The sequence below is a fragment of the Lithobates pipiens genome, unplaced genomic scaffold, assembly GCF_037356315.1.
Source record: "Lithobates pipiens isolate NorthernLeopardFrog02 unplaced genomic scaffold, aLitPip1_a1.2 Scaffold_13, whole genome shotgun sequence".
NCBI classification, from domain to species: domain Eukaryota; kingdom Metazoa; phylum Chordata; class Amphibia; order Anura; family Ranidae; genus Lithobates; species Lithobates pipiens.
In genome coordinates, this window is record NW_027507718.1 from 488,923,500 (window position 1) to 488,938,431 (window position 14,932).

A 14,932-nucleotide genomic window follows, 5' to 3' on the forward strand; every position below is an offset into this window, starting at 1 on the left:
AAACAGGGCCCCCAACCGCTATTAGACATAAATAGCAGCAAGACCCTAATAAGTTTACTGCAGCAGATCAGGCAGCAATTGCATCTAATACAGGAGATGACCAGAGACTGAAAATCAAATACAGGAGATGACCAGAGACTGAAAATCAAATACAGGAGATGACCAGAGACTGCGGATCTAATACAGGAGATGACCAGAGACTGCGGATCTAATACAGGAGATGACCAGAGACTGCGGATATAATACAGGAGATGACCAGAGAGTGCGGATATAATACAGGAGATGACCAGAGAGTGCGGATATAATACAGGAGATGACCAGAGACTGCGGATATAATACAGGAGATGACCAGAGACTGCAAATCTATTTCAGGAGATGACCAGAGACTGCGGATATAATACAGGAGTTGACCAGAGACTGCGGATATAATACATGAGATGACCAGAGACTGCAAATCTATTTCAGGAGATGACCAGAGAGTGCGGATATAATACAGGAGATGACCAGAGACTGCAGATATAATACAGGAGATGACCAGAGAGTGCGGATATAATACAGGAGATGACCAGAGAGTGCGGATATAATACAGGAGATGACCAGAGACTGCGGATATAATACAGGAGATGACCAGAGACTGCAGATATAATACAGGAGATGACCAGAGAGTGCGGATATAATACAGGAGATGACCAGAGAGTGCGGATATAATACAGGAGATGACCAGAGACTGCGGATATAATACAGGAGATGACCAGAGACTGCAAATCTATTTCAGGAGATGACCAGAGACTGCGGATATAATACAGGAGTTGACCAGAGACTGCGGATATAATACATGAGATGACCAGAGACTGCAAATCTATTTCAGGAGATGACCAGAGACTGCGGATATAATACAGGAGATGACCAGAGACTGCAGATATAATACAGGAGATGACCAGAGAGTGCGGATATAATACAGGAGATGACCAGAGACTGCGGATATAATACAGGAGATGACCAGAGACTGCGGATATAATACAGGAGATGACCAGAGACTGCGGATATAATACAGGAGATGACCAGAGACTGCGGATATAATACAGGAGATGACCAGAGAGTGCGGATATAATACATGAGATGACCAGAGACTGCAAATCTATTTCAGGAGATGACCAGAGACTGCGGATATAATACAGGAGATGACCAGAGACTGCGGATATAATACAGGAGATGACCAGAGACTGCGGATATAATACAGGAGATGACCAGAGACTGCGGATATAATACAGGAGATGACCAGAGACTGCGGATATAATACAGGAGATGACCAGAGACTGCGGATATAATACAGGAGATGACCAGAGACTGCGGATATAATACAGGAGATGACCAGAGACTGCGGATATAATACAGGAGATGACCAGAGACCAGAGTACAGGAGGTGATAAACTAAGTAACCATTTTAAATATTTTCATAGCAGTGTACAGCTATACTGTTCATAAATAACAGGTTAGGGTTAATATAACAGTCATCAAGCAGTGGGGAGAATGACCTACCTAGCCAGTCAAGCTCACCACCCGCTCTCATTGATTCAGGGATAGGGCCCTCAGGGGTCCAGGTGTGGGGCCCTCAGGGGTCTGAAGGCAGAGTTCGGAAAGTTCTGGGGGCGGGATTCAAAGGTCTGGGGGCGGGACTCTTATCTCTCCTACTCCGATGTTAGCTCCAAGCCTCCAAGCATACAGGCTGTATGGGCGGGGTCAGAGTGGTAGTGGAGCTCCTGGCCCCGCCCCCATCCCTGGCCGGGGAATACAGAAATTTATTTCTGCGCTCGGTGGGGTTATCATGGCATGGTTGGGGCCCCAATTTGAATTTGCAGGCAGCGCGGCCACAAGGGACAGCTGCTTTTGCAGGCCCCCTACAATGATAGGGCCCAGGGCAGCTGCCCCTTTTGCCCTGTGTCAAAGACGGCCTTGATTGTATGTGACTTTATACTGTGTCTCTGAATGATCCTGAGTAGGGCGGTCATCAAGGTTGTTCCACGGCTCTCCTATAGGTGGTGCCAGGCAGCAGGCAGATTGGGCAGGCTGATCTCCCCCCACCATCGCCCGCTCTCAGAGCCGGGAAAGGGGAATGGCATCCTGGAGCAGTGATAGGAGAAGTGGCAGCGTGGGGAGATGGCATCGGACTGTACACACAGTTTGATTACCGCCCCCCATCTCCTCCAAGGGCTGCTCATCTCCCAGCAGCAGGAAATGTGGATAGGGGGCTGTAATCAAACTGTGTGTGTGAAGTCTAATGCCATCTAAGAGCGATCCTCTCATGTGCTGGAGGAGTGCTGTAGTGACAGGAGAGGGTGAAGGTTACAGGGAAATTGTACACAATGAGGGGGGAATAATTGTGCGTTTGTGGAGAAGGGGGATGGGAAGCTTTCTGTGCTGAGAAGTGTAATCAGGATTGGGGGGGATATTTTCTAGAAGGAGGAATGGGGGGGGATATGTGCTAGGAGGAGAGTTTGGGGGGGATTTGGGGAAAATGTGTGTGCTAGAAGGTGGTGGGAATTTCTGATAAGAGGGGGGAAAGCTGGATAGTCACCGATCCGGGATCTGAAAGAGTCAACCTTTATTGATAGGTGGCACTGGTGGGTATTGATCGGTGGGCACTGATAGGCAGCATGGATAAGTGGCACTAATGGGCATTAATGGACATCACTGAAAGCCAGCACTTACTGGCATCACTAATCGGCACAGATTTCTGTCTGTGGTTGGCACTGATTGTTGGCACTGGAGGGCATTGATTGCTTGCACTGGTTAGTACTGGTTGGCATGGGTTGCTGGCACTGGTGGCACTCTAATGTAACATCTCTCACTGTCCCCTGAGAGGAAATGCCGCTGATCGGCTCTCCTCGTCACACACACTGTCAGTGTGAGGTGAGGAGAGCGGATTACCAGCACTTCCTTGTTTACATGTGACCGGCTGTGATTGGACACAGCCGATCACATGATTAAAGAGCCGCATCAACTTGACTGCATCTTCTTGACGCCACAGAAGTGGCCGTTTGGGTGCGCCATCATATTACGCCCACCCAGAATGAGAGCTGCACCATCCTGCCGTCATTTGGCAGTGGGTGGGCGGCAAGTGCTTACTGGGCACTTAACACTGACCCGACTAATTTTAAGCGCTGATGCACTTTGAATGAGGCCGCGTACACACGCGCGGACTGTTCGCCCAACTTTGTCCGCTGAACAGTGTTTGGGCGGACAGTCCGCTCGTGTGTGGGCTTTCAGCGGACAGTTTCAGCGGACAGTTGGACGGACAAGGTTTTTCGGAAATTCCGTAAAACTGTCCGCTGAAACCTTGTTTCAGCGAACAGTCCGCTCGTGTGTAGGCTTGTTCGTCAAACAAAGTTGCGCGCATACTCAGAAAGGATTTTCACGCCGAAAGCTATAATGCAGTGTATAGGACGTCGTATTTTTCGTCCCGTCGTACGTGCCGTTCACGTCATCGCGCACGGTTTCAGCAAACTGTTCGTCCGTCGTGTGTGGCCATGTCCGTCCATGCTAAGTTTGAGTGGACTGTTTGCCGAAACTGTTGGACGGACAAAGTTGGGCAAACAGTCCGCGCGTGTGTACGCGGCCTGACAGTTGCGCGGTCATACAACACTGTACCCAAATGATCTTTTTTTTCACACAAATAGAGCTTTCTTTTAGTGGTATTTAATCATAGCTGGGATTTTTATTTTTTGCTAAACAGAAAAAAATTTAAATAAAAAAAAATAAATAAAAAATCATATTTCATAGTTTGTTATAAAATTTTACAAATGGGTAATTTTTTTTCCTTCATTTATATGCACTGATAGGCACTAATGGGTACAGATAAGATGGTACTGATGGGTGGCACTGGTAGGTGACACTGATGTGCAGCACTGTTGATGAGGCAATGATAGGTGGCACTGATGGGCACTAGTAGGCGGCACTGTTGTCTGCTGCTAGGTGGCACTGGCAGGTGGCACAGATGAGGCCTCAGGAGTTGGCGGCGTCTCTCTGTGATCGTCCCTCTCACAGCCACTAGTGATCAGCTTTTTTTTTTTTTCTCCTCACGCTGTCAGTGCGAGGAGAAAAAATAGCCGATTGCCAGCTCTGTTTACATCACATGATCAGTTGTCATTGGCTGACAGCTGATCAGGTGATAAAGGGTCGGAATCGACTCCATGCTCCGATCTGTGATCCAGCGAGTCTCATAGACTTGCTGATCACAGAGCGCACCCTGCAGGAGGCACACAGGCTGCTCGGGAAAGGGAGGACATCAATAGACACCCTCCCGGCAAAGCAGGTCTGTGCTGTAGCCGTCATTTGGCTATAGCGCCGATCTGAAGAAGTTAAACTGGTAGGGTGTTCGGGAGGCCCCCTGTCATGTCTGTTGGGTAGGGTGTCGGGGGGGGGGGGGGCCAGTCGGGTAGGGTGTCGGGGGGGGGCCCCCAGTCGGGTAGGGTGTCGGGGGGGGGCCCCCAGTCGGGTAGGGTGTCGGGGGGGGGCCCCCAGTCGGGTAGGGTGTCGGGGGGGGGCCCCCAGTCGGGTAGGGTGTCCGGTGTATCTAGTGACAGCTCTGATCCTGAGTGTGAAAAGTGATCTCTATTCCCTCAAACCAGAAAGGAGGAGAGAAGAGAAAACACTGACAGGTCATCACAGCACAAGCCGGGTCCAGCTGTCTATTCCACACACATATCTGCATTCTGTAACCTTTAAATCGCACATATCTGCAACCTGCAAGTCGCACATATCGGCAACCTGCAAGTCGCACATATCGGCAACCTGCAAGTCGCACATATCTGCATTCTGCAACCCGCACACATCTGCAACCTGCATGTCGCACACATCTGCATTCTGCAACCTGCAAGTCGCACACATCTGCAAAACCTGCAAGTCGCACACATCTGCAAAACCTGCAAGTCGCACACATCTGCAAAACCTGCAAGTCGCACACACATCTGCAAAACCTGCAAGTCGCACACACATCTGCAAAACCTGCAAGTCGCACACACATCTGCAACCTGCACTTATCTGCATTCTGTAACCTTTACATCGCACATATCTGCATTCTGCAAGTCGCACATATCTGCATTCTGCAACCTGCAAGTCGCACATATCTGGAAACCTGAAAGTCGCACATATCTGTATTCTGCAACCTGTATATCGCACATATCTACAACCTTTACATCGCACATATCTGCAACCTTTACATCGCACATATCTGCAACCTTTACATCGCACATATCTGCATTCTGCAACCTGCAAGTTGCACATATCTGCATTCTGCAAGTCGCACACATCGGCATTCTGCAACCTGCATGTCGCACACATCTGCATTCTGCAACCTGCAAGTCGCACACATCTGCAAAACCTGCAAGTCGCACACATCTGCAAAACCTGCAAGTCGCACACATCTGCAAAACCTGCAAGTCGCACACATCTGCAAAACCTGCAAGTCGCGCACACATCTGCAAAACCTGCAAGTCGCACACATCTGCAAAACCTGCAAGTCGCACACACATCTGCAACCTGCACTTATCTGCATTCTGTAACCTTTACATCGCACATATCTGCATTCTGCAAGTCGCACATATCTGCATTCTGCAACCTGCAAGTCGCACATATCTGGAAACCTGAAAGTTGCACATATCTGTATTCTGCAACCTGTATATCGCACATATCTACAACCTTTACATCGCACATATCTGCATTCTGCAACCTGCAAGTCACACACATCTGCAAAACCTGCAAGTCACACACATCTGCAACCTGCAAGTCACACACATCTGCAACCTGCAAGTCACACACATCTGCAACCTGCATTCTGTAACCTTTACATCGCACATATCGGCAACCTGCAAGTCGCACATATCAGCAACCTGCAAGTCGCACATATCTGTAACCTTTACATCGCACATATCTGCATTCTGCAACCCGCACACATCTGCAACCTGCATGTCGCACACATCTGCAAAACCTGCAAGTCACACACATCTGAAAAACCTGCAAGTTGCACACATCTGAAAAACCTGCAAGTTGCACACACATCTGCAACCTGCAATTATCTGCATTCTGTAACCTTTACATCGCACATATCTGCATTCTGCAAATCGCACATATCTGCATTCTGCAACCTGCAAGTCGCACATATCTGGAAACCTAAAAGTCGCACATATCTGTATTCTGCATCCTGTATATCGCACATATCTGCAACCTTTACATCGCACATATCTGCAACCTTTACATCGCACATATCTGCAACCTTTACATCGCACATATCTGCATTCTGCAACCTGCAAGTTGCACATATCTGCATTCTGCAAGTCGCACACATCGGCATTCTGCAACCTGCAAGTCGCACACATCTGCAAAACCTGCAAGTCACACACATCTGCAACCTGCAAGTCACACACATCTGCAACCTGCACATATCTGCATTCTGTAACCTTTACATCACACATATCAGCATTCTGCAAGTCGCACATATCTGCATTCTGCAAGTCGCACATATCTGCATTCTGTAACCTTCACATCGCACATAAATGCATTCTGCAACCTGCAAGTCACACATATCTGGAAACCTGAAAGTCGCACATATCTGCATTCTGCAAGTCGCACACATCTGCAACCTGCACATATCTGCATTCTGCAGCCTTTACATCGCACATATCTGCATTCTGGCAGAGTGGGGGGCATGTGCTGCCGCTGACCACCACAAAAGTTTAAACAGGTAGTTAAGCTGGGGGGATGGGTGGGGGCTGCCGACGACAACCGAAAATGTGCAAACAAGTTATTAAGCGGATCACCATAAATGTGAAAATAAATCATAAGGGGGGTGTGATGGCTGCCGTGCCGCCAAACTCTAAATATGAAAAATTAGATTGTGGGGGGGGGGGGGGCTTAATTTTTTATAAATATATATAGTTTTTTTTTGGACTGAATCTGGGGGGGGATGGGGGGGGGGTCGGCTATGGACGGGCCGCCCCCCATGTATCCATCCATAATCTACTCAGTGACCCCCGATCATTGTCCCCTCCCCCTCCTCCTGGGGGTGTAGATGAGAAGATCGGAGGGGGGTTCCTTGGTGTACAGCCTATCAGGGGAAGGAGGGCGATCGCTGTGTGTGGGGGTCCAGGTTTCCTACAAGAGATGCGGGGAACGGGAAGGTGTCCGGGGTGACCACATTAGAGCGCCCCCTGCAGGCCAGTCCGGTCCCGGAGCTCAGTGTCGGGACCTTATTCCGCCACCTCCGTCCTGACAAGCTTGTAGTGAAGAGTCTCATGGGGGCCCTGGAGACACTGGGGCCCCGCCCCCTACATCTGGAATGGCTGTCCCCCTGGTGACGGCCTCACTGGGAAGATTACATGGAAAGTAGACACTTACTATAGCTATGTGCGATCAGAGAGCTGTAATCGCCAAAAAATCCACTGTAGGGCGCTGTTGGTCTTCCGTCACAGGAACTCCGATCTTCATCATAGGGATCTATTGCTCAAAATGGCGCCGGCTCAGGAGTCACGGGCCTGATATGTCAACTGTCTCCGCCAATCAGAGCGCGCGTTCAGCTGAAGAGAGAATTCGGACTTCTCCCTCCAGCCTGCAGGTGGCGCTAAAGAGCGGCGCTGTGCAGTGAGGACAGTCTGGCCTGTGTGTGCTGTAAAAATCTGCAGTGCTTTGTGGCATCACATGAGGGTGTGTGAAATGGAGTAAAAGAGGGGTATCATGTATTCCAGGTAGGTGCAGTGTGGAGACCGGGAGTGTCTGTGCGGGGGAGGGGCTGTGTGTCCCGACAGTGCTCTGTGTGTGAGAGAAATCCCGACACTTCTCTGTGTGTATTATCACTGCTACACCCCCCTCCCCCTCCAGTGTGTCTCCTCACTGCCCCCCCCCGTGTGTCTCCTCACTGCCCCACGCACCCACCCCCGCGCGCGCGTCTCCTTGCTGACCCACGCACCCACCCCCCCGCGCGTCTCCTCGCTGACCCACCCCCCCCCCGCGCGTCTCCTCGCTGACCCACCCCCCCCCCGCGCGTCTCCTCGCTGACCCACCCCCCCCGCGCGTCTCCTCGCTGACCCACCCCCCGCGCGCGTCTCCTCGCTGACCCACGCACCCACCCCCCCGCACGCGCATCTCCTCGCTGACCCACGCACCCACCCCCCACCCCCCGCGCGTCTCCTCGCTGACCCACGCACCCACCGCGCGCGCGTCTCCTCGCTGACCCACCCCCCGCGCGCGCGTCTCCTCGCTGACCCACCCCCGCGCGCGCGTCTCCTCGCTGACCCACCCCCCGCGCGCGCGTCTCCTCGCTGACCCACCCCCCGCGCGCGCGTCTCCTCGCTGACCCACCCCCCGCGCGCGCGTCTCCTCGCTGACCCACCCCCCGCGCGCGCGTGTCTCCTCGCTGACCCACGCACCCACCCCCCGCGCGCGCGTCTCCTCGCTGACCCAGGCACCCCCCGCACGCGTCTCCTCGCTGACCCACGCACCCACCCCCCGCGCGTCTCCTCGCTGACCCACGCACCCACCCCCGCGCGTCTCCTCGCTGACCCACGCACCCACCCCCCGCGCGTCTCCTCGCTGACCCACGCACCCACCCCCGCGCGTCTCCTCGCTGACCCACGCACCCACCCCCCGCGCGTCTCCTCGCTGACCCACGCACCCACCCCCCGCGCGTCTCCTCGCTGACCCACGCACCCACCCCCCGCGCGCGCGTCTCCTCGCTGACCCACGCACCCACCCCCGCGCGCGCGCGTCTCCTCGCTGACCCACGCACCCACCCCCCGCGCGCGCGTCTCCTCGCTGACCCACGCACCCACCCCCCGCGCGCGCGTCTCCTCGCTGACCCACGCACCCACCCCCCCGCGCGCGTCTCCTCGCTGACCCACGCACCCACCCCCCCCGCGCGCGCGTCTCCTCGCTGACCCACGCACCCACCCCCCGCGCGCGTCTCCTCGCTGACCCACGCACCCACCCCCCGCGCGCGCGTCTCCTCGCTGACCCACGCACCCACCCCCCGCGCGCGTCTCCTCGCTGACCCACGCACCCACCCCCCGCGCGCGCGTCTCCTCGCTGACCCACGCACCCACCCCCCGCGCGCGCGTCTCCTCGCTGACCCACGCACCCACCCCCCGCGCGCGCGTCTCCTCGCTGACCCACCCACACACCCCACGCGCGCGTCTCCTCGCTGACCCACGCACCCACCCCCCCGCGCGCGTCTCCTCGCTGACCCACGCACCCACCCCCCCCGCGCGCGTCTCCTCGCTGACCCACGCACCCACCCCCCCCCGCGCGCGTCTCCTCGCTGACCCACCCCCCCCCGCGCGCGTCTCCTCGCTGACCCACGCACCCACCCCCCCCGCGCGCGTCTCCTCGCTGACCCACGCACCCACCCCCCGCGCGCGTCTCCTCGCTGACCCACGCACCCACCCCCCGCGCGCGTCTCCTCGCTGACCCACGCACCCACCCCCCGCGCGCGTCTCCTCGCTGACCCACGCACCCACCCCCCGCGCGCGTCTCCTCGCTGACCCACGCACCCACCCCCCGCGCGTCTCCTCGCTGACCCACGCACCCACCCCCCGCGCGTCTCCTCGCTGCGCCCACCCACACACCCCACGCGCACGTCTCCTCGCTGACCCACCCCCCCCGCGCGCGTCTCCTCGCTGACCCACGCACCCACCCCCCGCGCGCGTCTCCTCGCTGACGCACGCACCCACCCCCCCCCCCCCCCCCGCGCGTCTCCTCGCTGACCCACGCACCCACCCCCCCGCGCGCGTCTCCTCGCTCACGCACCCACCCCCCCCCCCCCGCGCGCGCGTCTCCTCGCTGACCCACGCACCCACCCCCCCCGCGCGCGTCTCCTCGCTGACCCACGCACCCACCCCCCCCCCGCGCGCGTCTCCTCGCTGACCCACGCACCCACCCCCCCCGCGCGCGTCTCCTCGCTGACCCACGCACCCACCCCCCCGCGCGCGCCTCCTCGCTGACCCACGCCACCCCCCCGCGCGCGCGTCTCCTCGCTGACCCAGGCACCCACCCCCCCGCGCGTCTCCTCGCTGACCCACCCCCCGCGCGTCTCCTCGCTGACCCACCCCCCGCGCGTCTCCTCGCTGACCCACGCACCCACCCCCCGCGCGTCTCCTCGCTGACCCACGCACCCACCCCCCGCGCGCGCGTCTCCTCGCTGACCCACGCACCCACCCCCCGCGCGCGCGTCTCCTCGCTGACCCACGCACCCACCCCCCGCGCGCGCGTCTCCTCGCTGACCCACGCACCCACCCCCGCGCGCGCGTCTCCTCGCTGACCCACGCACCCACCCCCCGCGCGCGCGTCTCCTCGCTGACCCACGCACCCACCCCCCGCGCGCGCGTCTCCTCGCTGACCCACGCACCCACCCCCCGCGCGTGTCTCCTCGCTGACCCCCCGCACCCACCCCCCGCGCGTGTCTCCTCGCTGACCCCCGCACCCACCCCCCGCGCGTCTCCTCGCTGACCCACGCACCCACCCCCCGCGCGTCTCCTCGCTGCGCCCACCCACACACCCCACGCGCGTCTCCTCGCTGACCCACGCACCCACCCCCCGCGCGCCTCCTCGCTGACCCACGCACCCACCCCCCGCGAGTCTCCTCGCTGACCCACGCACCCACCCCCGCGCGCGTCTCCTCGCTGACCCACGCACCCACCCCCCGCGCGTCTCCTCGCTGACCCACGCACCCACCCCCCGCGCGTCTCCTCGCTGCGCCCACCCACACACCCCACGCGCACGTCTCCTCGCTGACCCACCCCCCCCCGCGCGCGTCTCCTCGCTGACCCACGCACCCACCCCCCCCGCGCGCGTCTCCTCGCTGACCCACGCACGCACCCACCCCCCCCGCGCGCGTCTCCTCGCTGACCCACGCACCCACCCCCCCCGCGCGCGTCTCCTCGCTGACCCACGCACCCACCCCCCCCCGCGCGCGTCTCCTCGCTGACCCACGCACCCACCCCCCCCCCGCGCGCGTCTCCTCGCTGACCCACGCACCCACCCCCCCCCCCCGCGCGCGTCTCCTCGCTGACCCACGCACCCACCCCCCCCCGCGCGCGTCTCCTCGCTGACCCACGCACCCACCCCCCCCCGCGCGCGTCTCCTCGCTGACCCACGCACCCACCCCCCCCGCGCGCGTCTCCTCGCTGACCCACGCACCCACCCCCCGCGCGCGCCTCCTCGCTGACCCACGCACCCACCCCCCCCGCGCGCGCCTCCTCGCTGACCCACGCACCCACCCCCCGCGCGCGCGTCTCCTCGCTGACCCAGGCACCCACCCCCCCGCGCGTCTCCTCGCTGACCCACCCCCCGCGCGCGCGTCTCCTCGCTGACCCACGCACCCACCCCCCGCGCGCGCGTCTCCTCGCTGACCCACGCACCCACCCCCCGCGCCGCGCGTCTCCTCGCTGACCCACGCACCCACCCCCCGCGCTTCTCCTCGCTGACCCCCGCACCCACCCCCCGCGCGTCTCCTCGCTGACCCCCGCACCCACCCCCCGCGCGCGCGTGTCTCCTCGCTGACCCCCGCACCCACCCCCCGCGCGCGCGCGTCTCCTCGCTGACCCACGCACCCACCCCCGCGCGTCTCCTCGCTGCGCCCACCCACACACCCCACGCGCGTCTCCTCGCTGACCCACGCACCCACCCCCCGCGCGCCTCCTCGCTGACCCACGCACCCACCCCCCGCGAGTCTCCTCGCTGACCCACGCACCCACCCCCGCCGCGCGTCTGTCACGGCTGCCCCGAAACGCATCACCTCCCCCCGCCGCGCGTCTGTCACAGCTGCCCCGAAACGCATCACCCCCCGCCGCGCGTCTGTCACGGCTGCCCCGAAACGCATCACCCCCCGCCGCGCGTCTGTCACGGCTGGCCCGAAACGCATCACCACCCCCGCGCGTCTGTTACGGCTGCCCCAAAATGCATCACCACCCCCGCACGCGTCTCCTCGCTGCGCCCACCCACCCACCCCCCGCACGCGTCTCCTCGCTGCGCGCACCCACCCCCCCCCCCTCACGCGTCTCCTCGTTGACCCACGCACACCCCCCACCACACCACACCCCCCCGCGCGCGTCTCCTCCCTGACCCACGCACCCACCCCCCGCGCGTCTCCTCGCTGACCCACGCACCCATCCCCCGCGAGTCTCCTCGCTGACCCACGCACCCACCCCCGCCGCGCGTCTGTCACGGCTTCCCCGAAACGCATCACCACCCCGCGCGTCTGTTACGGCTGCCCCAAAATGCATCACCACCCCCGCCACGCGTCTGTCACGGCTGCCCCGAAACGCATCACCCCCCCCGCCGCGCGTCTGTCACGGCTGCCCCGAAACGAATCACCCCCCCGCCGCGCGTCTGTCACGGCTGCCCCGAAACGAATCACCCCCCCGCGCGTCTGTCACGGTTGCCCCGAAACGCATCACCTCCCCCCGCCGCGCGTCTGTCACAGCTGCCCCGAAACGCATCACCCCCCGCCGCGCGTCTGTCACGGCTGCCCCGAAACGCATTACCACCCCCCCGCGCGTCTGTCACGGCTGCCCCGAAATGCATCACCACCCCCGCGCGTCTGTTACGGCTGCCCCAAAATGCATCACCACCCCCGCCACGCGTCTGTCGCGGCTGTCCCGAAACGCATCACACCCCCCGTGTCTGTCATCACTGCCCCGAAACGCATCACACCCCCGCGTCTGTCATCGCTGCCCCGAAACGAATCACCCCCCCCGCCGCGCGTCTGTCACGGCTGCCCCGAAACGCATTACCACCCCCCGCGCGTCTGTCACGGCTGCCCCGAAACGCATCACCTCCCCCCGCCGCGCGTCTGTCACAGCTGCCCCGAAACGCATCACCCCCCGCCGCGCGTCTGTCACGGCTTCCCCGAAACGCATCACCACCCCTGCGCGTCTGTTACGGCTGCCCCAAAATGCATCACCACCCCCGCCACGCGCCTGTCACGGCTGCCCCGAAATGAATCACCCCCCCGCCGCGCGTCTGTCACGGCTGCCCCGAAACGCATCACCTCCCCCCGCCGCGCGTCTGTCACAGATGCCCCGAAACGCATCACCCCCCGCCGCGCGTCTGTCACGGCTGCCCCGAAATGCATCACCACCCCCGCGCGTCTGTTACGGCTGCCCCAAAATGCATCACCACCCCCGCCACGCGGCTGTCCCGAAACGCATCACACCCCCCGTGTCTGTCATCACTGCCCCGAAACGCATCACACCCCCCGCGTCTGTCATCGCTGCCCTGAAACGCATCACACCCCCGCGTCTGTCATGGCCGCCCCAAAACGCATCACCACCCCCGCGCGTCTGTTATGGTTCCCCCGAAACGCATGACCACCCCCCCCCGCCGCGCGTCTGTCACAGCTTCCCCGAAATGCATCACACCCCCCGCGTTTGTCATCGCTGCCCCGAAACGCATCACCATTGAAGGGATTGAAGAGGATCTGGTAGATTCTGTTAAGCTCTTAAAACCCTCCAGCATTTCTACAATCAATATTGTTGTCTTTGACTCGGCGGTTTATTGGGGATATTTTAGTTGCTTTCAAAATGACAAAATGACAAAATGACAAGGTACAAGTGAAGATTTTGAAGGCACTCTTAGTAATCCATGAAGCCCACGCCTTGTAGAAATCAGCCATAGTAAATCATTTAGCTGCTCACATATATTGACATTGAACATGTAATAGATGCATATTAAAGTGATATTCATGGTAATTATTTTTTATAACAAACGCGTAGCGCTGGCCCCGCGGGGTTGCCACGTGTTACAGTATCCACACATTTCACCCTGCCGCCACACATCCATTAGACACACTTCTCAGCCAATGAACAGTCTATTGCTTGTTTTTGTTTTGTTTTTTTCAGTGGATTGAACTTGGTTGGGGAAAAGGGACATGGGATGCCCATAGAATGGGCATAAAAGTAGCTGCGCCACACTTAGAGAGTCACACGCAGAGTAAAAGTAGCCGTGCATATAGTTCTTCAGCAGAACAAAAGATGGTTGACTCTAAACTTGACAGTCCTCTCCTCGGCACACTTCATCCAGCACACTACTTAAGCCGCGTACACACGTAGCCGTCCGTCCGACGTATTTAGTCTGGCGGACTTCCCGCCAGACTGTACGTCGGACTTTCCGAACGGGCTACTTGCCCACACACGGCACTTTTTCAGCGGACTAATATGGCGTACTAAGTCCGCCGTACTATCCGCCCTACTTTTGAAATGAACGGACTCACCCACACACGTGGAGGAAAGTCCGCTCATTTCGAGTGCGTCTCCAGGTAGGTGGGGCCCGCGAAGGAGACGTTGCTGGCCCCACCGCCTGGTATGGTCTTAAAGGGGAACCCCAATGCCGAAAAAAATCGGCGTGGGGGTCCCCCCAGGTCCACATCAGACCCTTGTTCGAGCACGCTACCCGGCGCGCCCCCCCCCTCCTGAGCCATACCAAGCCGCGTGCCCTCAACATGGGGGGCGCCTTGGGGAAGGAGGGGCCGCAGGGTCTGCGGGCGGGGGGCTTATCGGAATCCGGGAGCCCCCTTTAATAAGGGGGCCCCGGATACCGGCCCCCCACCCTATGTGAATGAGTATGGGGTATAATGTAACCCTACCCATTCACCTGTAAAATAAAAGTACAAAAAAAAAACAACACACAAGATAAAATAGTTTATTGCACAGCTCCGGGGGTCTTCTGTCTTCGGGGGTCTTCTCGCCGGACTCCTCCGCTATCTTCTTGTAGCTCTTTTGCTAGCGGAGGAGCCCGGCTTTTCTTCCTCGCCGCCGGCCTCTTCTTCCAACTTCGGGGGTCTTGTCCCCCTCTTCGGTTATTCTGCCGGGCCACCGCGCCTTCTTCTAGCTCTTTTACAGGCGGTGGCCAGGTCTTCAGTCACCATGCGACATCAACCCATGTGACA